The sequence below is a fragment of the Littorina saxatilis genome, linkage group LG3 (genome assembly GCF_037325665.1).
Source record: "Littorina saxatilis isolate snail1 linkage group LG3, US_GU_Lsax_2.0, whole genome shotgun sequence".
Taxonomy (NCBI): Eukaryota; Metazoa; Mollusca; class Gastropoda; order Littorinimorpha; family Littorinidae; genus Littorina; species Littorina saxatilis.
This window is the reverse complement of record NC_090247.1, coordinates 28,555,556-28,579,015: the sequence shown is the minus strand read 5'-3', so window position 1 is coordinate 28,579,015 and position 23,460 is coordinate 28,555,556. Positions and strand designations below refer to the sequence as shown.

At 39.7% G+C, this 23,460-nt stretch overlaps 1 protein-coding gene across 1 annotated transcript in view; it reads right to left on the bottom strand.

Annotated features, from left to right (window-relative positions):
* LOC138962072 (uncharacterized) overlaps nt 1–23,460 on the bottom strand; it is a 40,506-nt gene that overhangs the window by 13,238 nt on the left and 3,808 nt on the right. The window lies entirely within an intron of this gene.

Sequence of the window (23,460 nt, the reverse complement as noted above, 5' to 3'; positions counted from 1 at the left end):
GCTTCTTACGTAAACATACGTTACTCGCTGTTTTCTTTTCTTTTCTTCTCTACTTTTTCCTTCTTACCTTTCCTTTTCTTTCATTTCGGAACTTTCTTCCTTTCTTTTTCTTCCCCTTTCTTTTAGGCCTACTTGTGGGTTTTTTCATAACTCCTCATTCCTTTTATTTTTCTTCTTTGTCTGGATGTAAAAAAGCAATATTTTTGCTTATCTATTACCTTCGATAATAAAGATTTTGTCTTGTCTTGTCTCTCTCTCTCTCTCTCTCTCTCTCTCTCTCTCTCTCTCTCTCTCTCTCTCTCTCTCTCTCTCTCCTTCTCTCTGTCTCCCTCTCTCCCTTGTAACGCCTAGATGTTTTGTTATGCTCTATGATGTTTGTGTAGGCTACACAGTATTTGTGTCCTCCTTTTTGACATTTTTTTCTGCGTAGCCTACATCACATGTTTTGTCTAAGTACATGCAGGTTGTAAGAAAAGACATGTTGTACCTCTTATCCTTGTAAACAAAGATATCTCTCTCTCTCTCTCTCTCTCTCTCTCTCTCTCTCTCTCTCTCTCTCTCTCTCTCTCTCTCTCTCTTCCCCCCTCTGCCTCTATCTCACCCCCCTCTCTCTTTCTACCTCCCTTCCCCCTTCACCACTGCCCCTCAGAAAAGAAATCCACACTTATAGCTTTCTCTTGACTTTTTATTAGTCAATGCGATTCATCTTCATGTGCGATGACGTCTGTACACGATGACTCTTCGGTCCCTGTGAGGTAATTAACGATTACCACTACGCAAATCATCATAAAATCTGCATAGTCGATGCCCATGATCAGTTGCTCTTTTCTATCCACGCCCTGAATAGCCCTGTCGATGGTGTAAAAAATGTAAATCTGTTTTAAAACTTTCGTCACGTCAACAACAGCAACGCGCCACATTATTTTGTGTGTGTGGGTTTTTTTTCCACCGACTCGTCCACTCAAAAGCGTTGGTTTATTTGGTCGGCGTTTGGATATTTGCATGTTTAGTTTTGTGAATAGAGAAGCTGTCTTGAAGGGGAGAGGAGAGACAGACAGAGACAGACAGACGGACAGCGACAGAGAGGCAGAGACATTAGAGACAAGGACAGAGGGAAAATGAATGAGTGCAAATGTGTGTTTTTGTGTGTATGTGTGTGTGTGTTTGTGTGTGTGTGTGTGTGTGTGTGTGTGTGTGTGTGTGTGTGTGTGTGTGTGTGTGTGTGTGTGTGTGTGTGTGTGTGTGTGTGTGTGTGTGTGTATAATAATAATGGACATTTGCTATAGCGCATAATCATATATATGCTCAATGCGCTTTACAATTTATGCCGTGTGAGATGGAATGTTTTACACAATATATCACGCATTCACATCGGCCAGCAAACCTCAAGCCTATTAGGGCGAGCATTCACCTTTCACGGCCTATTATTCCAAGTCACACGGGTATTTGGTGGACATTTTTATCTATGCCTATACAATTTTGCCAGGAAAGACCCTTTTGTCAATCGTGGGATCTTTAACGTGCACACCCCAATGTAGTGTACACGAAGGGACCTCGGTTTTTCGTCTCATCCGAAATACTAGCACTTGAACCCACCACCTAGGTTAGGAAAGGGGAGAGAAAATTGCTAACGCCCTGACCCAGGGTCGAACTCGCAACCTCTCGCTTCCGAGGCAAGTGCGTTTACCACTCGGCCACCCAGACCTATGTATGTGTGTGTGTGTGTGTGTGTGTGTGTGTGTGTGTGTGTGGGTGTGTGTGTGTGTGTGTGTGTGTGTGTGTGTGTGTGTGTGTGTGGGTGTGGGTGTGTGTGTGAATGTGTGTGTGTGTCTATGTCTGTGTGTGTCTGTATTTGTGCATTTCTGTGTGTCTGTGTGTGTTACAGTCGGCTGTTTTTTTGCTTGCTTGTCGGTTGGCCAATGGTAGATTGATCTATGTATGTCTTTATTTTAACTGTAATAAAATCTTCACCTGTCTGCGCTACGTCGATGATTCAACATCATACTTGATAAATCTACATATGAATAAATATAAACAGAAGACCAGTTCAAACCCGCACGCATACACAAAGTGACCCTTTTACTTTTCAAACGGGGAGAAGACATGCACTGCCATTCTCAAGTTCACATTGACAGCATTTTGAGCAGTGCGAATATGTTTTTCAAAGAAGTTCTGGCATGCGTATTTGGCAGCCAGTGATTCAAAAATGTCAGATATGATCGATCCCTTTCTCCTGCGAGGTAGATCCCCCGCTAAGATTGGATCAAACAGGTGCTGTCTGTTATCTGTTATCATCAAATCTCCCAGTACAGACAGTGGGTAATCTTAAAGGCCGAGGGTCGGGTATAAAAGCAGAGCGGCGCGTAGCACTTCAGTCTAATGGCCAACCCTTTTCAGTCAGGAAACGAGCTCTCACTTGAAATATTATTTTCAAAAATACTCTGTCTCTACCAAACTCAAAAGCACCATTTTTGTCAGGCAAACATTTCAAGGTGTATACTATACATGCACCCCAAAAAGTGTGTATAATAAGCCCTGGATAACGTACTTTCAGAAAAAAATGTTTCACTCAAACGGTCCTTCCCGTACGGCTCACTCAATCTGGCCATTCTTTTGCACGGGATAAGAGCACCCTTCAACGCAAACCTAAACCTAAACTCAACAGCCTGGCTGCTTCTTGAGCAGAGGGAAAATATATGTGCCTGCGTCTATGTCATCATTCACAGAACATTCAGGCACTAATGAGCACACGAGACAAGTTCTAAGTGTGCACTAAAAGTCACTTAGCATCTAAAAATTAAATTAAAAAAAAAGATTAAATAGCTACGTCCACGCTGGAACAACAGGAACTGGAACGGCCAGCTTGTTTTCTGAATCCCGCAATCCACAAGTAACCGTGACACGCAGCGGATAGTCGTCTGTTTTCACCTGGTCACTTTGGGTTTCTGAGGAATGCTTAATACAAACGAAGCTGTCAGGAATTACAGTTTATCTTGAAGCAAATCCCTTTCAGTCGGTGGCACCACAGTTAATTGACAACAAGGTTAAACGCCCGCCAAATTGGTCAAACTTTGAATAGTATAGAAAAACAACAGAAAACGTGTCATGTCTTGTTTGCTGTCTGCAGCTTTACCTGTAACGCCTATGATTATGTGTTGTTTTTTCTTTCTTGCTAACTTTTTTTTCATTTCTTTTCTTTCTCTCTCTCTCTGTTTTCCCTTATTTTCTTTCTTTCTTTCTTTCTTTCTTTCTTTTTTTCATTCTTTCTTTCGTTATTCCTTTCTTCCCATTTCCTCTTCTTTCTCTCATTCTTTCATTCTGTTTAACTGCTGTCACTGAAACAAATAGGTACAGAATATGTGTTTCTGTAAGGCCTAAAAAAAAAATAGGTGTGGTTACGGTAACCCGACCTACCCTATTTTTAGGGGCCGACCCTATAACTTTTTATTACATTTGTCACAAAAAAACTAAAAAAAACAAGAAAACGAGTGCAGAAAACGCAATGAAAGCGAAAGCGCCCGAGTCGCACACTTATTTCCCTGTCAAGTAGGTTTAATTTGTACACATTAGAAAAAAAAGTTTTAAAAAAAAAAGTGATTGCCTACCTTCCTACCCTATTTTTTTGGGGCTATGTTACCGTAACCACACCTATTTTTTTTTTGGCCTAAGTAAATATCTACGGAGACAATAACAGCATTACCTTTGTATTTGACTTCAAAGTAACTAGCGTCAAATAATACACTAACACACTAAGACCATGTTTTTAACGTAAAATATAAAACAAGACTAGTAAGCTTCAACTAACAAAAGAACAAAATGCTCGTGAACGACATGAATACTGCTAGCATGACGTGTGACCTCGAAGCTGTGACAACAAAGTACATGCTCAGCGGATCGAACGAGATCAGTACAGTGTTTAGTGAAGAATGAAGATTGCTGTTCAAAGAAACACAATACCCAGTGACACATTGATTCAACGACGACAACCAACACTGTCTGTGAGCAGGAGTGTTTCTTCATGCCAGAACACTAGTGAAATTACACAAATTAGGCCTACAAATCAAGCTGTAATGTCCTTCTGATACTGTCTGTGAGTAGGAGTGTTTCTTCATGACAAAACACTTGTGAAATTACACAAATTAGGCCCACAAAATCACGCTGTGATGTCCTTCTGATGTTGTCTGCGAGCAGAAATGTTTCCTTATGACAGCTAGAGAGCACTAGAGAAATATCGCAAATCATCGCGTTCGAATGTTTAAAGTCCTTCGATCTTAATACGGCATTTGAATTACATGCTTTTTCTTTTTTTTATAAGTGGGGCATTTAGAAAGTTATTCGCCGGAAAAGCGTACATTTTGACCCGTTATTTCCTCTAGTTTTAAAGCATGTTTTTTATTTCTTCTCAGTCCAGACTCGTGTTTTACTTCTTCAACTTCAAGTATTTGGAAAAAGATGAAGTCATTTAATTCTCCCTATTAGTAATACGAAGTTACAGTGCTTACAAAATGACAAGTCTTAAGGCAGATCACACGCACACACAAAAACTAGACAATGCGCTGTTACGTTCAGCAAATATAAATTATGCTAATTCAGGTCTGTCAACGGGTGTCACTGCAAATACAACTGGCACCATTTAGGTTATATGATACACACTTGACGAACACTAAGTGTTGAAACAAGCTTTGACGAGCTTGTTCGGATTGCGGTTTATTGACAGCCTCGCTGATCGTTTGCATGTGAAGAGCATGCAATTGTTTTGTCTCAGTAATATCAGCCTTGGTTTAAGCGTGTTTTTTTATTAATTTTCTTGTATGCACGTTTTAAACAGTAACAACATTAAGAACGTTAACAAGCAGACTGCTTATGGACACGTTCTAAAACTGATAATCAATACACATTCTGATAACAAGACATGGCGAACAAGTGATAACTTCAACCCTTTTGTTTCAAAATATTTCATAATATTTTATACAAATAAAAAGAGAGAGAGAGAGAGAGGGAGAGAGAGAGAGAGAGAGAGAGAGAGAGAGAGAGAGAGAGAGAGAGAGAGAGAGAGAGGGAGAGAGAGAGAGAGAGAGAGCTTTGTGGTGTATACGTACTGTTTGATCCATTATTTTACGATATAGGAGTTGAAGGAGGGTTAAATCTCTCCCTGTCTGTCTCTCTCTGTCTCTCTGTCTGTCTTTCTCTTTGTCTCTCTCTGTCGCTATCTCTCTGTCTGTCTCTCTCTCTCCCTCTCCCTTTCTCTATATATCTGTCTGTTTGTCTCTGTCTGTTTTTCTGTCTGTCTATCTCTGTACCCCCGTCGCGATATAACCTTCGTGGTTGAAAACGACGTTAAACACCAAATAAAGAAAGAAAGATCTCTGTACTTGTCTGTCTCTGCCTCTCTCTCTCTCTGCCTCTCTCTCTGTCTGTCTGTCTGTCTGTCTGTTCTCTCTCTCTCTCTCTCTCTCTCTCTCTCTCTCTCTCTCTCTCTCTCTCTCTCTCTCTCTCTCTCTCTCTCTCCAAAGGTCTCTCTTTTTCTGACTGACTTTCACCTTTATCACGACAAAGCACGAGGAGAGAATTCGAAAAAACAAAATGTAAAAAAAAAACCAAAGGATTCTTACAATCATACCTGGCGTACGCTTGAAAACATACTTTAATCAAAATCATTCACACACAAAAACCATTTTACCACCGACCGTACATTCAAAAAGCCAACAATTCCTTCCTCGCAATATAAATACGATGCAACGGTCAAAAACTTAGCAACTTACCTAGACGGACAACTGTGAATCACGCAATATAATCGTCCGACTGATAAACAGACCCAAAGAACCGAACTAATGAGCAACCAAAAGCAAGCACCATGAAAGTAAATGTACCAAACTCCTTCTCCGTGTCACAATATCACACACACAAAACTCTGTCTTCGTTATGCCCTCTCACCTAGTCACCGTCCACAAAATTAATGTCCTGTTACACTCTTGTAGAAAGATCGTTAATTGACACTTTCTTTGTCGAAGGACAAGTTAGCTGTACCACCCGCAACGGCACACAGTGTACCGCGTTGCTTTATGAACCCCGCGCCTTTGGTCTTCCTGTGTTGTAACGATGTCTTTCGTTGGCTGGAATCAAAAGCATACACTAACTACCGGACTGGTAGACTAATAATGATATACTTCTGTGAGCTATTCACATCATAAACTCTTTGTTATTCTTTGTTTTTGAACAGCCTTTTATCGCCATTTATTCCCCCCTCTGCTTCTTTACCTCTGTAAACTTGTAGGGGTAGTTATTTTTCGATAATGACCCAGCAACCAAACAAATAACGACCCAGCAACAGCCTGAATCCTCGATAGTGCAATGGGTTGAGAAGTTGTTGTTTCGGTACTACTTTTTGCGACTGAAAAGTTCCGAACGCTCTAATGTACGAAGTATACATCTCTGGAGCAAACAATACAAACATACCGCATTTAAATTAACAACTACAGACCTGAACACATGAATCTCCATATAAAATCCATGAGTTCGGTTGTTTTCTGAATCAAGTTCTGCCGTGCTCAAACGTTCATCACAAGCAATTTCCCGCAAGGCAAGTAACTCATACTTTGTCTTGCGACAAGAGTAGTTCCCCTTCTTTTCACTCAGTTTCCGACAACAGACTGCAATCGGACGGTCAGTTTTCAACAATATTTCATTTAATAAACGGATCACACGCAACCAAATGCACACATCTCATCAATTTAAACAACATAAAGCGGTTTCATACACTATTTTCCCCAGAAAACTGAACTTCATACAGTTTTTAACGTTGGAACACGGGTGCAAAAGTTCGTCTGCTAGTCCCATTTGACGAAAGAACCGATACCAAAACATATACAGAACACACAATATCTGCCTTTGCCGCCACAGCAGAATAACAGCATATCTGTGTACTTGATTTTAGTCCAAAATAGGAAAACTGACAAGAAGTGTTAACAGAATGGAATGATTTGCACGGAACTATACAACCGCGCATTAATCGATCGCCTGCGCAGGTTGACTGGTTGAGTGAATAGGATTCGATCAAACTTTCGCAAAAAACCTCCTCTTTTCTTTGAATAACTGAAGAAAGGAGGAATAAAGAGAAAGCTCGCATTTTTCATGATCCGCTAACTTCGACCATTATTTTTAATAATCACTGAGACTCGGCATGTAACCTCTACATATATGACCGGCACGGTTGGCCTAGTGGTAAGGCGTCCGCCCCGTGATCGGGTTCGAACCCCGGCCGGGTCATACCTAAGACTTTAAAATTGGCAATCTAGTGGCTGCTCCGCCCGGCGTCCGGCATTATGGGGTTAGTGCTAGGACTGGTTGGTCCGGTGTCAGAATAATGTGACCGAGGCTGGGTGAGACATGAAGCCTGTTCTGCGACTTCTGTCTTGTGTGTGGCGCACGTTAAATGTCAAAGCAGCACCGCCCTGATATGGCCCTTCGTGGTCGGCTGGGCGTTAAACAAACAAACAAAATCGCCATATAATACAAAAATAGCAACAGTAATTGCACCGACTTTCTGCGAGGCGAAAATACTATAGTATATAAGTAAAACCAACTTCCGGACTCATGGTAGAATAACAGTATAACATAGTTTACGAGGTAGGGGAAAGGCTCCTAATATGGACCGGCTCCTAATATGGACCACCTTCTGTTCTGACAAACTAACGGCGCTAGAGCGCTCAAAACATTTTCATCGCTGTATTCACCCTCTTTGGATCACTTGCACATGTCAAAACAGGTGCAGAAACTCAAACCTTAAAACCGTTAGGCTTTTTCTTTTTTTTTCACTTTTGGCAGTGTTCACTCTAAATTTTCCGCTTAAAACGGACTCGTTTCTGTCCAAAGCCAAAGCTTTTATCACACAAAAATTGCTATATATGACAGCTAAGACCGTATTTGTTACATTTTAGCAGTGTTGACCCCGAGTTTCCACTGCAAACAAAATACAAGTCGCGTAAGGCGAAAATATAATATTTAGTCAAGTAGCTGTCGAACTCACAGAATGAAACTGAACGCAATGCCATTTTTGAGCAAGACCGTATACTCAAGTCAAGTCAAGTCAAGTCAAGTATTTTATTGTTTTGGGCCCAGAGGGCTTTGAAACAAAGATATAACTTTAAGAAAAAAAAAGGTAACAAATCAGACAGTTAATATATGTATATAAATTGAGCGGACAAATACAACAATACTATACGACCAAGTTAAATTGGCAATATACACTTCCATACATGCAAACAAAAAGAAAAATAGGTTTAACAAAATCAGGTAAGAAATCAGGCAGATAATATGTATACATTAAGCGGACAACGATAATATACAGCTGAAGTAAATTGGCAATACCATTATGCCATGCATCTTTTGTAAAAACACAAAACAAAAGCATGTATTACATATATATAATATACATACCAATAAAGAAACTAGATATAACGCTAACATACTAAAATCATAACATGGGCTACAAATCTTGCTAGCTTCATTAGTTTTATCTTAGATTTACAATTCATTAGCTGTTCATATTTTAAACAATTTGGGTGAGATCGGTAATAAGGACTAATTAATTTTCTTCTTTCAGACACTATACTTTCGTCGGTACAACTGAACAAATAGTGAAACTCATCACCTAATTCATTTTTATCGCACATGTCACACAATCTTTCATTTCTAGGAACATTAAAAAATCTGTGCTGATGTATTGGCAACTTATGATTGCTTGTTCTAAATTTTGCTAGTTTAACTTGGAGTTTCCTAGGCAACCAAAGCAAATACCTTTCCAGACAAAAATCCTTTTTATATATTCTGTAATTAAAACACAAGCTGTTGGCATTCACGTCAGTGTTCCATTCCTGCAGGAATTGATCTCTTAGCCTTTGTTTTACAACGTTTTTAAAACCTGAGACGGCAAGACTCTGAGTTGTCCATAAATATGATAGACCCAACTTATTTAACATAGTATTGACATGCGACAGCCAGGGCAATTTAACGTTTTGTACATGGTACAACTTCAAATGTAGTTTTAACATTAAACAAGACATCTTATTCGCACCATCGTTCATTTCTTTCATCAGTTTATACCAATAAACCAGTAACTGACATTGTACCTCAATTCTAATTGGATAACGACCAAGCTCTCCGTAAACCATACAAGTGGGTGTAGTTTTATATACATCAAGAAGCATTTTTAAAAATCGCAATTGAAATCTTGACAATATGTCTAATGAATCATATCCCCACACCTCACAACCATACAACAAAATTGGATGTACACACTTCTCAAAAAGATCCAATTGCACATCAATTGGTAAATTTAGTTTTCTACATTTTCGAATTAACGAGAACATTGCACGGTTACCAATCAAACATTGACGTTTCATGGCATTATGAAATTTGTTATTATAATTAAATAGTACACCTAAGTACACATAGTCCCAAACTACTTGGACAGGTACTCCATTCAAGACAAAATTTGGGATATTCCGTATTTTCCCCCGCGAAAAAACAACTATTTTTGTCTTTTCAATATTTATGCTTAGTCCCCAGTTCTTACAATAACGATCTAGTCCATCCAGGGCTTTTTGCATTTCTCCAGGTGTTTCGGCGAGTATAGCAGTATCATCAGCATATATTAACAGGAACAAATACATATAGTCATTAATGCGTTCAACATCTCGTAGCATCGTCAGTCCACCGCTCATGGCAAAGGCAGTGAAATTGACAAGAAGAGCGGGGTAGTAGTTGCGCTAAGAAGGATAGCACGCTTTTCTGTACCTCTCTTTGTTTTAACTTTCTGAGCGTGTTTTTAATCCTAACATATCATATCTATATGTTTTTGGAATCAGGAACCGACAAGGAATAAGATGAAAGTGTTTTTAAATTGATTTGGACAATTTAATTTTGATAATAATTTTTATATATTTAATTTTCAGAGCTTTTTTTTAATCCGAATATAACATATTTATATGTTTTTGGAATCAGCAAATGATGGAAAATAAGATAAACGTAAATTTGGATCGTTTTATAAATTTTTATTTATTTTTTACAATTTTCAGATTTTTAATGACCAAAGTCATTAATTAATTTTTAAGCCACCAAGCTGAAATGCAATACCGAAGTCCGGGCTTCGTCGAAGATTACTTGACCAAAATTTCAACCAATTTGGTTGAAAAATGAGGGCGTGACAGTGCCGCCTCAACTTTCACGAAAAGCCGGATATGACGTCATCAAAGACATTTATCAAAAAAATGGAAAAAAAAGTTCGGGGATTTCATACCCAGGAACTCTCATGTCAAATTTCATAAAGATCGGTCCAGTAGTTTAGTCTGAATCGCTCTACACACACACACACACACACACACAGACACACACACACACACACGCACATACACCACGACCCTCGTTTCGATTCCCCCTCGATGTTAAAATATTTAGTCAAAACTTGACTAAATATAATAATAGCAAAATCTCAAAGTATGTGTGAGTCCCCTAATATGGACCACCTTCAACAAATGGAAGAAAATAAAAGCTAAAGGCAATTTTCATTAATTCATTAAGAAGCTTGTTGAAAATAACCTATAACTAGCCCTTGAGATTTCAAAAAAGTATAACAAATAGTCTTCTTTTCGTGGAAGTTGATAATTTCACTTATTTTCACTCTGTTTTTGATAAGCTTCTTCAGTTTCCTGGTGTGCTTCAAATAATGCTCTCGTCAACCCGAAACAGATAAATCTTAAGCATATTTGAATTAGTCTGACCCGCACACTAAGTTGTATCATGTTATTTTGAAGTATAGGGGTCTTTTTACAGTGATTCGTGAAGGCCGCTTCACTGGTCCATATTGGGCGCCCAGGCTCCTAATATGGACCATTTGTGATTTTTTCTGTATTTAATTTTTGCTGAATGTCTATCAAAGCTATTTCACTCTAATTAGGCCTAACGGTTAACCTAAGAGAGAAGGACTACCAAACACAAAATGAAACTTCTTCGCAAGAAAACAAGCTAGTTATCAGCATGAAACAAAAAGTGGTCCATATTAGGAGCCCTTCCCCTACCCTATTAATAAACTCTTTTTTTGTGCGTTCTTCTTCGTGACCAGTCAATTATTAATACACAGGTAAAGCAACACTGTATACATACCAATTTTCTGCAAGGCGTAATTAAGTGTACACGAACCACCGAGCTTGGGTAGAATAATAATATATTGTAATTCAATCAAGTTGGCGTTTTAATGAAACAGATCCTGTGATTGGTCAGAATGTCCCAACTCATTAAAAATTACCGGTCATTAATTGACGATAACCACTCGCTAAAAAAAAGCCATTAACCACCTGCTGGCGAGGCGCATTGATACAACCTCAACTAGTCTCGGTTAGCTTTGAGTGTCATTTTACAAGTAGGAAATATGAAGGCCAACGAAATACCGAGACCATAAGGTATGCGAAGTGATGACGTCGAATACGTGACGTAAGTTGATGCATGAATTCTTCCGGACTACGTCAGTCAATTCCAAAGATCCTTTTGTGATGAAAAGAATTTGTTTTAGAGTTTGCTGTCCAGAAACCCGTCAAAAAAGAAGGGAAAGTGTATGTGAAAGAAAACAAAACAGGAGCAGAGTGATAAGATAGGAATACAGAGACATATTTCTTGGAACTTGACCCTTGCAGGTAGGTGGACTGAAAGCAGTGTGTGAACAGAACAGAACCAATTCTGTCTGTTTACCATCGCATGAAAGCAGGAAAGAGATCGTCGTCAGATTGAATTACAATAACATTAACATGCTTCCATTTGAAACTTCTCGGTCTTCATCGTGGATTGACGCCCTCCCAAAGTCTAATTGAAGCCCTCCGTCGCTTCGCTCCGTCGGGATTCAATTGGCTTTGGTCGGGCGTCAATCCACGATGACGACCTCGAAGTTTCAAATGGAAGCATGTTAAAGTGTAACTAACATGTTCTGAGAGTTACTTGCTCAATAAACTCTCTTTTCTTCTCGAACTCTCTTTTATAAAGGCATTCCTAAAGTGAGCCCGAAGTTGTCGCGAAGCCTTTACCGAAAAGTCAGTGCCAAAGCTTCGTGCTTCGCAAAGTCGCAAAGTCGACGTCGCCCAATTAATTTCAGGTTTAATAATATTGACGGGCGCGTAGCTTAGTGATTTTTGGACGTCGGCCTTACAAGTGGAAGGTTGAGGGTTCAAATCCCGGCTACGCCCTTTATGAGTTGAGAGTGAAGATTTTTTGTCAACTTATTTGCAGACCTGCTGATGCCTTCGTGTGTACACGCTAGCACAAGACCAAGTAGGCACGGAAAAGATCCTGTATTCCATGTCAGAGTTTGGTGGGTTATAGAAACACGAAAACACCATGTATGCATCCCTAACAAATAACCAGACATCAGGTTCTGAAGGATTCAAGGATTAATAAACTCTATTTAGCTACTTTTAGCTGCCAAGTTCATTATCTTTACACGTGTACAGCAGCAATAAGTAAAGTAGCTTCCAACTAGGCGAAATGATATATCAGACTCGTAGAATAACAATAACAATATAGTTGCTATCACCATGAACTCTTTTTACTCCTTTTTAATTAACAGCGAGGGCTGTTAGAAAAAAGCAACAATTTCTATGTCTATTTCTAACGTTCTACTCTCGTAAATAAAGAATTGTCGCATTTAAAAAAATGTTTTTACTGTCCAGTCTATTATCGATACACAGGAATACTTACTTACTTACTTACTTACTTACTTATGCCTTTGACCCCGTCCGGGGCATAGGCCGCCAACAAAAGCTCGCCAGGCACTCCGATCCTGGGCCTCCCAGGGCCGAAATGTTCCTTGTATCTCTTGTTGACGTTTCTGTAACGAGTACTTTTTTCCATGGATGAGTTGTTAGCCCTTCGCACAACCCCCAACCTGGAGGGCCAGGGTGTATACTTAGTCTGGCCCCATTCACCTCAGACCTGTCCGGCGTGGTTACACCTGCCAGGAGCACTATGAAGGCTCCGGCCAGCATAGCTCTTTGGATCATCAGGGCACACAAGCTGCTACGCCACAGCAAGGCATATACACCAGTAGCACACAGGAATAGCAACGGGTAAATACATTACCTCCCTTCAAGGGGACAGTATACTCCACCAGCCCACGTGTAATGATAAACTGAAAAGTAATAAACTCCGGTGATGAAGTTACTCACTAATAAACTCTCTTTTGCTTCTTTTTGCTTTCGTGTCTTTTATCGCAACACAGCTATGGCCACATTAAGGACACTTACTAACTTTCTGAAAAGCGAAAGTATATACACCAAATACCGGACTAATGGTACAATACAAATACATTTCTGTGAGGTAAACATTAGTTAACTCACTTTTGCTCCTTGTCTCTATCCACTGCTACACATGTACGACGTAGAAACGGTAAACTTGTACCCTTATGTTCTGCGAGGCGAAAGGCTGCGTACACAAGCACAGACAATACACCTATATCACCAAACATACGCCGCGTACATCCGGAGAGCGGCACGGAAAGGGCGAGCGGGGGTTAAGCCAGTGTCGAACGGTTAAAGCATGAGTCGCCAAGATGCTCGCTGTTTCTTTGTTATCAATGTTAACACAACAGAGAAAACGATAACTGCTGTAGTGTTTACAGGCAGTTTTCAATACAAAACTCTGAAGAGTTAACTTTTAACTTACATTCGAACAGCCAATCAGACTTCTGAAAGAACAAATAAAAAGATAAACATCGCGATCGAATTCTAAAATAGGACCGGAAATTAGTTCTCTCGCGCTATTGAGAAATCACAAATTGATATCCGTGTGTGGCTATATCATTATTTACACAAACTCAACTTTGACAGGGATAACTCGACTTTCTAGTAAACAAAGCAAGAAGTTTTGACAAATGAGTTTAGATACAAGAACGGCCGGAAATGAACCTTTACTCTGCGTCATCGAAAGTAGGGAATACCAGTCATGTGTTACTCAATATTTGCTCATTTCGATACACTAAAGTTTCATTTCGGTCTTAACGTTGGAACCCATATTCCAAGACCCCCTGATTTAAATAAGGACATTATTCAGAGAGCAGTAGGTGGAGAAATGTTATTAAGTGATACGTGTTTATGGAACAGCAGTGATATAATCTATTGCGGCCAAACCCTGTTTTTTAGCGACTGGATTAAAGCAGGCGTTTGTCGAGTAAAGGATGTATATGTTGGTAATGAGATTTTGCCCTTTAATATTATGCAGCAGAAGGTTGGATGTAAGCCCACAAGATTCTTTGAATATAGGGTGATTTGTACAGCAGTTAAAGCAGCAACACTACGCTCTGCAAATGGAAATGTATGTGGATTCAACGATTTAAAGAACCTGAGTAAGCCTTGTCAATTTCGCAAATTAATTACAAAGGAAAAATATGTGGAGCCGGTTGTAGTTAAATTTTGGGAACATAAATTTGATTTCAGGCCGGGAAAAGAGCAATGGTTAATGGTAAACAAAGTAACCACTGAAACAAGATTGCGAATGTTGCATTGGAAAATATTGCACAATATTTACCCCACAAATATTTTATTGTATAAAATAGGCATTTCCGTGAGTAATTGCTGTACTTACTGTGAGAACGAAATTGATTATATTGAACATTTTTTTTACTTTTGCCCGAAAATTATGTCCATTTGGAAATGCGTTGAGGATAAAGTGAATTGTAATTATAATATGATTATTAAAATTACCGTAAAGGAAGTTTTTTTGGGCGTACTTGAAAATTCACAAAGTTCCAAGGCACTAATAAGTTATGTGAATTATTTGATTGTGATAGCCAAAATGTGTGTTGGTATTTATAGATATGGCTCCCCTCTGGATATTGTATGCATTTTTGAGAGGGAATTGTTATATAGAAAAGTTGTTTAAAATACATTTAGATATAGTAATGTTAATGTTATAGTAAAAACATTACTTTAAAAAAAAGAAAAAAAAAGAAGATCAATGAAGAAGGATGCTCCCCGCCAACAACAACAACAAAAAACAAAACAAAACAAAAAAAGGCAAAAAAGAAAGGGTTGAAGCAGCCTGCATGCAACTGAGATTTAAAAAAGAGAAAAAAAAAAGAAAAAAAAAAGACCCCCTGATTTATGCCTCCCTCACTTTGAATAACCCTTTATTTATGACCCTCTCCCTTTAACGAATCAAATGTTCTGTTCATGAGCTGTATAAATTCACAGCCATTTAAAACTTCCTTCTTTTTAAGGCCTGATTTTTTCCCGGGAGATTTTCAATGTGCTTAGTTCAGGCTTACGATCAGAATACTGGCAAGAGTTCCATACAAAGGAAGCACGTAAACGTCACTGAAAGTTCAAAGGCATTAGGCCTATAAAAAAAAAAAATAGGTGTGGTTACGCACGGTAACCCGACTTACCCTATTTTTAGGGGCCGACCCTATAACTTTTTATTACATTTGTCAACAAAAAAAACAAAAACGAGTGCAGAAAACGCAATGAAAGCGAAAGCGCTCGAGTCGCACACTTATTTCCCTGTCAAGTAGGTTTAATTTGTACACATTAAAAAAAAAAGTGATTGCCTACCTTCCTACCCTATTTTCTTGGGCTATGTTACCTTAACCACACCTATTTTATTTTTTTTTTGCCTTAGGCCTAACAAATAAAATGTTTGGTTACGGTAACCCGACCTACTCACTTACGCTATCATTCAAAGCATCCTAGGATTACAACCTATAACATAAAATAACATTTCAGTTTTTGAATCTGGCAGATTGCTTTTCTAGCTAGTCTAATTTTGATAACATATATCCTGAAAGGTGTCTTTCTCATGTGTCTCCCCAAAACAGTACGGAGGCATTAGCACTTCAGTTTTATCACCTTGAGGGTTTCCTTTCTGGACAAATGTAATAGTGTGGAAAGCGTCTCGCGCATCAACTTTCATTTACAGTATTTTACTTTTGCAAGTACCTCGATCCACCCGCACCTCCATCCCCTCAACCCACTTTCTGTATCATCCACCCTTACCTTATTTCAAAAGGTTCACCGATCGTATAATTAAGTACCAATAAGCAACGCCGTTTCAACATTGTATGGCACAGGCACGAGAGCAGGACTGCATCGGAGGAGGGGGGAGAGGTTACTGGGTTCCGGAAGCCCCCCTCTCCCCTCCCTTAACCAACAAATGTACCTTTTTTCTCAAAGAGGGACCAAAAATATCCATTTCAAATGCTAAATGTCAGCAGCATCTCAGACCCCCACCCCCGACCAGCCCCTGTACCCCTGCCTGATTTAGGAAGCCCCTCTCTCTCATACACTAGGTCCAGCCCTCAAGAGAGGGTCAGAGAAATCACCAGACGGTGCCCCACGCTTTAACAACCTGTCGATCACAGTGCATTACTTCAAACACCATTCCCCTTTTTACTTGACGGCGGCCACCCCGTGAGAATCACATACAAAGCGCCTGGAGCCAATTGATGGGACTCGCGCTATAGAAAAGTTATTTATTATTATTATTATTATAATTGACATCTTATCCCCATTTTCTTTCATTTTCTCCTTCTCTCTCTCTTTCTCCTAACTACAGGGACAAGGAGGGAAAAACTAGATAGTTCGATCACAGACTTTTGTGTTGTGGCGATATCGAACTAGCGTTGATACTTGTGTTTGATATCAAACGCGGCTTACTTGAAAGTGGACACAGTTTACTTCCGCGCGTCTCCCAAGCATACAGATAGAGAGAGAGGTCCTTGGGAAAAAGGCGACTGGGTGAGGGAGGGGGGGGGTGTTCCGGACAAAGAAAAGGTGACCGGGAATAATGAAGAACAGACACTGTAACAATGATCACAAATGATTTTCGCGCGACATGTTTGACAGCATACGAGTGATTAAAAATGTTACATATTTATAAAGTGCTTGTCATTATATTTTGATTATGATGATAATATAGACTATATAAGTATTTACCATTATTGTCTTGTGAGCAGGTTGAAAGCACTCTCCACTCTCTCCCCTAACAGATTTGTTAAAAGGGCATCCCCAGAACGCAGAAGAGGAAAAAGTTAAAGGCACACTGCTTCCCGTGTAAAAAGCTCGGCTCACCGTCTCAGGTCTGGCCATGCTTTTATATTGGATTAAATTAAACACCCCTCCACTTTAATAAATACAAAGAAATGAACTGCCTAGGTACCCTCATTGGTTAGTGGTAATCTGTATAAATGAAATATTTGTGTAAAAGCGTCAACTGGTGGTTTTTTTTTTAGAAATTAATTCACCAGTTTACTACAGCAAGTAGTCTAGTCGGGGTGTTGATTTTTAGTATGTGAACAAGTAAAGGGGTGGTCTGATCCCGTGCATAACCCTGGTCAGATCTGAGGTGGTGAGCCGATCTGTTTTTTGCGGGAAGGAGTGTGCCTTTAGCAGGTTGCTTTTTCTTTTTTTTAAGGAGGTATTGAACGCATGCGGAGCAGTTTCTTTTGAGCAAAAACACATCAACGCAGGTTTGCTTTAACATTCTTTCAGCAATCCAGTCGCCAGCTCCACTGTTACAATCAGTATAGAGCACTTCAACTGTGCTATCAAAGACAGTCCATTTAATGTTCTTCTTTGGTCATACGCCGTTCAGGATTTAATACTTTACTCAAGCTGAGGCTCCAGTACAATCCGCTTAACGCTAATAAGCATTGAAGTTTTAATACGAGTTATGATTGTCTGACTCACCATTATATGTGGCATAGTCGAGCTACTCTTGGATTCAGATGTTTTATTTGCACTGGCAACAAGGAACACCAAGTTCAAGTTTGTTGTTAAGTACGTAAGACAGCAGTTTACATCGGTATATTTAAAGTTTTGTATTAAGGAGCACTCACTCTTGCTTGCTAACTTGCCTTTTCTGTCCCCAGTACCAGAGACTTTTTGGAACATAACGTGGTCATATGCAAAGACACTCACTCTAACTCTAAGAAAGACACCTTTTAAGGCCTTAATTGAGCCCGACGTGGACTTCGCGAAGACTTTGTTAAGTCTTTTTAACGAAAGTTCAGTGCCAAAGCTTCGTGCAGCAAGCTTCGTTAAGACAACTTCGCGAGCGACTTCGCCCAGGTAATACCAAGTAACAAGACTGGTTCAAGGATAGATACTACTAACTAATCAAAATGACTCTGATTCCTCGGAATCTGCGAGAGCAAATATTTGTATTATTTGCAACTTTTAAATCAGTTCGTGAATAATTCAGCGCCAATGACTCGACCGCCCCGGTGTTGTAAAGAACTTATATCCACTGAATGCAGTTTCTTAGAATATTCCACTGGCCTTTTGAAAACTCGGCCCTCAAAGATCTAAAGGTTTTTAGACACTCCAAACCATAACTAAGCAATCTAGATTTTCTTTAATCGTTTGTCAGAGTGATTGACTTGATCCCTTCAATTTTTACATTGTTCCTATTTTTCATGCAAGCTATCAGTTCAGTACGCAGTTGGCCAAGTGTGCTCAATCCACACACAAAATAAAAAATAGACAGACACGCACACACACTCACACACACACACACACACACACACACACACACACACACACGCACACACACACGCACACACGCACACACACACACTAACAATCACACACACACACACACACACACACACACACAGACAGACAGGAGAAAACACAGGCAACAGTAAGATCAAGACAAAAAGTTAACGACACCCCTCTATAGTCACATAATATTCAAATAATAAATTTCACAATACGTACTTACCGTTCCCAACACTCTTAGACACCCCAACAATTAACCTTTCTCTTAGCACCAGAACACATTATTCTTGGCACTGATCGGTCGTTCGTGGTACAGCCCTCTGAGTGCACACAAAACTTCTTACCCAATCCCGCCTAACACTGACACTAACACGTACTGCACCTATAATGTTGGCCTCAATAATAGAAGCAAAAGAATTGTTGCCTTCGCTAATCCTGATTGCAAGTCAAGCATGCAGCAAAATACAGCACGTCTGATTGAGACTATGAAAAGGAGCAACTCAGACGGCCGCAATGCGTCCAGTGAAACATTTAGGGGGTTCTAGATTTTAAGACGTTCGGTTGATCGAGGCGTGGGATGATGACGTCATACGTTTTTAGAAGAAGTAAAAATGTAGCAGGGGCGGATTAGGGGAGGGGGGGGGGCGGGGGGGATTACACGGTGTACACGAAGGGACCTCGGTTTGTCGTCTCATCCGAAAGACTAGTGCTCACTTGAACTTGAACCCACCACCTAGGTTAGGAAAGGGGTGAGAAAATTGCTAACGCCCTGACCCAGGGTCGAACTCGCAACCTCTCGCTTCCGAGCGCAAGTGCGTTACCACTCGGCCACCCAGTCCACATACATGGTGACACTACAATGTTATCACAGTCTTGATAATCCTCGCTAGATGACCATCGTTTAATAAGAAGTGACACGCTCATTTTTCCAAGCGAAACAGAATTAAGTTCTTAGAGGTGGTAGGTTTTTCTGCACCTCATGTGAATGAGAAAGTATGTGTACAAACAGAAAACACACAGATACCATGTTTGTTATCACTTATATATTGATTGATTCAAATTTTAGAGAGAAAAAAATAAAAGAAAAAAGAATAAGGTCTGTCTTCGCAGGTCATTCTTGACCTTCTGTCATGTCCAGGCTTGAAAAAAAAGTAAAGCATTGTTCTTGTACCTAAGTTAAGACAGAATTGTCTTTGTTCACCAAGGATATTTTATATTCCACCACAGATAATGGCATGGTTCACCCTAATATTTCTCCGTATGTATCAAGATTAATTATTGGTTGTCATTCATATTGACAACCCTCTTTTAGGGAAGAGCCTTGATTAATTTATAATTGGGACGCCATCAACGGAGTACGTTTATAAGCTTTGCTTGTTGTGCTCCATTTATTAATTGATTGTATGCGGCTTTGTTGTATGTAATTTTGCTGAATAAAATTGTTTAAACCAATGCGGAAAACAGATTTTGTGTACATATTTTTGACAATGTGAAGATGAATTAACCCGCTTTGAAATGCTATATTACAGCAGCCCCAATGTCGAACTAGAGTAATCTGATAAAGTTCTTTAAAGTGCCCGGGTTATATCATTATTTCAACCAAAAGAGTAGATTTGTCTGTAAATACTGATTTGCACACGCACAAACTCTAAACTGAACACTTCTAGGCACAAACGGAACACATTATGCGTATCAGCGTTTCTCACTGAACAGTGTCTAAATACCAAGAGAATATAGGATGTTGGATATCAAATATAAATGAACATTGGGATGAATTGGTGCAATATGATTCATAGGGCACAAGACTCTCCGAATTGCGTCCTCGTTGTAGCATGATTTGTGTGACTCCAGCCTCTCAATTCTCTCCCCTTCCACTCCCCCCCCCCCCTCCCCCCTCCCCCCCTATCCCTCAACCCTTCTACCCTACACCTGTCCAACTCTCATCCGGTAACGCTTTATTTTCACCAATATTGATATGTAATTACGGCCGATGAATAACGATAGGCTAAGTTTCTAATCAATCGATTATCGAGCCAGCCGCGCCAATATACATGTTCATGCAAAACAACTGGTGGTTTTCAATGGGTGTTCCACGCCTCATTAACTTCATGGGTCCGCCTTGGAATATGTTCGTCGGTCACAACGTTGCAATTTAGACATGTATATGAGAAATTCGGAATGATTTTACAACGCAGCGCTTAAAATGAGACTGTTTCACTTATTAGGAGGAATAATTCAAGTGCTTCGATGTAATGCCTGCAATATTTCCTTGAAAAGAGAGTTGAGGTAATTAGCTGTTCGGTAAACGATTCAAATTACTTTAAGATAAAAATTGCCCGCGTGCTACAATCAAAAGCTGTCGCTGGTACACATGAACTGCAAGCGACTGATTATTGTACACGTGAAGTATGCAGGTTTGATCAAAACTATTCAGGTAAATAACAGCAACAACAGCAACAAAAACATCATCATCGTCGTCGTCGTCGTCCTCGTCATCATCATCATCATCATCATCATCATCATCATCATCATCATCATCATCATCGTCGTCGTCATCACCATCATCAACAACAGCAACAACAACAACAACAATTTTTATCGTAAAACGTTAACGTTGAGTGCACAGAATCAGGGATTTCGTGGATCACGCTATATAAGCAATCATAATCATTTAACGACAAAAACAGTCATACCTGCCATTGCCAAACAAATCCATTCCAAACCAAGCCAACATCACAACGAATTCTTCATAATGTACATGCTGTCTTCAAATAACGTTGTAGGGGTTTTGGCAAGCTCTACGCAAATTGCGCCCCCTCTCCTGAACCTACCGATCAACTTGATCCTGACAACTACGCTATGATTGAAATATCTACCTGTGATCGCGTTCTGATATCGGCTGTGTAGGCCTATACAATGTGCCTATTTCACGTACGTAACTGTGGTTTATCTGATCTATGCTAACACGATCCCGCTAGAGATAGTTCAAAGAGTAGAAACATTAAAGAGATATTGATGATTACTGTTATTGGTTTTTATGTGTTTGGTTGGTCTCTTCCTTGGTAGTGCAATAGCGTTAATTATGGATTGTTGTTATCATCATTTACATAAAAACTTATCTGTTAATCCAAACAATGATATAATTACTGTGATGTTCTTAACTACACTTTAACATGGAATGTATGTATGTATGTATGTATGTATGTATGTAGGTATGTATGTAGGTATGTATGTAGGTATGTATGTAGGTATGTATGTAGGCATGTATGCATGTGTATTGGTGTGTCGGTGTGTCAGGTGTGCAAGAAAAAAGGGTATTTTTATATCATGGGTTTTATGAATTTTCTTCTTTTATTCTTTTATAGTTATTAATTAATGACCTATATGTGCTGATGACTAAATTAATTTCCTTTGTTGGATCAATAAAATGTTATGAGTTATGAGTTATGAGTTATGAGTTATATTGACCTCTGCAAACAGAAACAACGCCTAAACAATGATTGTATTGTATGGGGAGATTTATATAGCGCTTGACGTTCTCTAAGCGCTTTACATATTAATTTCTGCCGTGTGAGATGGAATTTTTTACACAATATATCACGCATTCACATCGGCCAGCAAACCTCAAGCCTATATTAGGGCGAGCATTCACCTTTCACGGCCTTTATTCCAAGTCACACGGGTATTTGGTGGACATTTTTATCTATGCCTATACAATTTTGCCAGGAAAGACCCTTTTGTCAATCGTGGGATCTTTAACGTGCACACCCCAATGTAGTGTACACGATTATAACACGCATTTTTAAATACAAGTCTTTCCGTTTGAAGTAGTGTCATGAGTTTGGGAAACGTCCTTTGAAACTAGAAGGAGAAACAAATTGAATATTTAGTTCAAAGTTATCGTATGACGGGTGTAGAAATCTGTACTTCTTAAAGTCACTTACAAAAGAAAACACACATAACTCAAGCACTTGAAAACCGAATAAAACTTCCAGTGGTGGACAATAATCCTTTAAGCTTGAGTTTCTGCTCTGTGTTAAAATGATATACTCTTCACCTCGTCTGTACAAAACACTTGTACGAGAGCACATCGACCAGTTTAGTAAATGCGTTCATGGATTGTTGTCTTACTTTACGATTGAGTAGTTGTAAGAAATTCAGTTAAATGTCTTGTCGTTTACTAATCGAGACTTCTGCATGTGACGCGATGACACGAGGGGGGCTTCTTTGCCTCATCATTGCCGTGGGTGCTCGTCGTCATGGCTGATTGATCAGGGCTCCCACGGACGCCCCTCCTAGTGCGTCCCAAGACCCCCACTTTTAAATTTTAGAGGGTTCATGGACCCCCACTGCAGTATTTTAGAGGGTCCCAAGGGTCCAAAAGCCGAAAAGTCCCAGTGTACTTATATAAAACATTGTGGTCACGTATAGTGTACTGCGAAGTGTCGATTGCAGTCTGAAAATGGTATCTAAGGTACGCACGATAAAGGAACTTTAGTGCGTCCTAGGACCCGCTAATTTAAACTCTAGTGCGTCCAGGGACCCCCTCCATATATTTCTAGTACGTGTTTTTGGCTTCTAGTGCGTATAGGACGCATGGACGCGCGCTATGGGGAGCCCTGTTGATTTGTGACAAGGATGGCCGCATTCTTGCTGCTACGGAATATCGCAAAACGTTCTCTAAACTTCAATTCTGTGTTGAAGAAAGTAGGGGGTAGGCGTTTACTTGGTACTGTACCCTGTGCAGAATCTGTTGCTCAAGAGAAATAGCTGTATTTGATCACTTAGTCAAAAAAACTATTCTGTGTTGAAGAGGAATTGCACACAATATGCAAGCTTTGCTGCTATAAGTTCGAGGATATACACTTTATAATGTATAATTAACAAATTAATTGTTATGTCATTTCTGTCCATTGGCACCCAG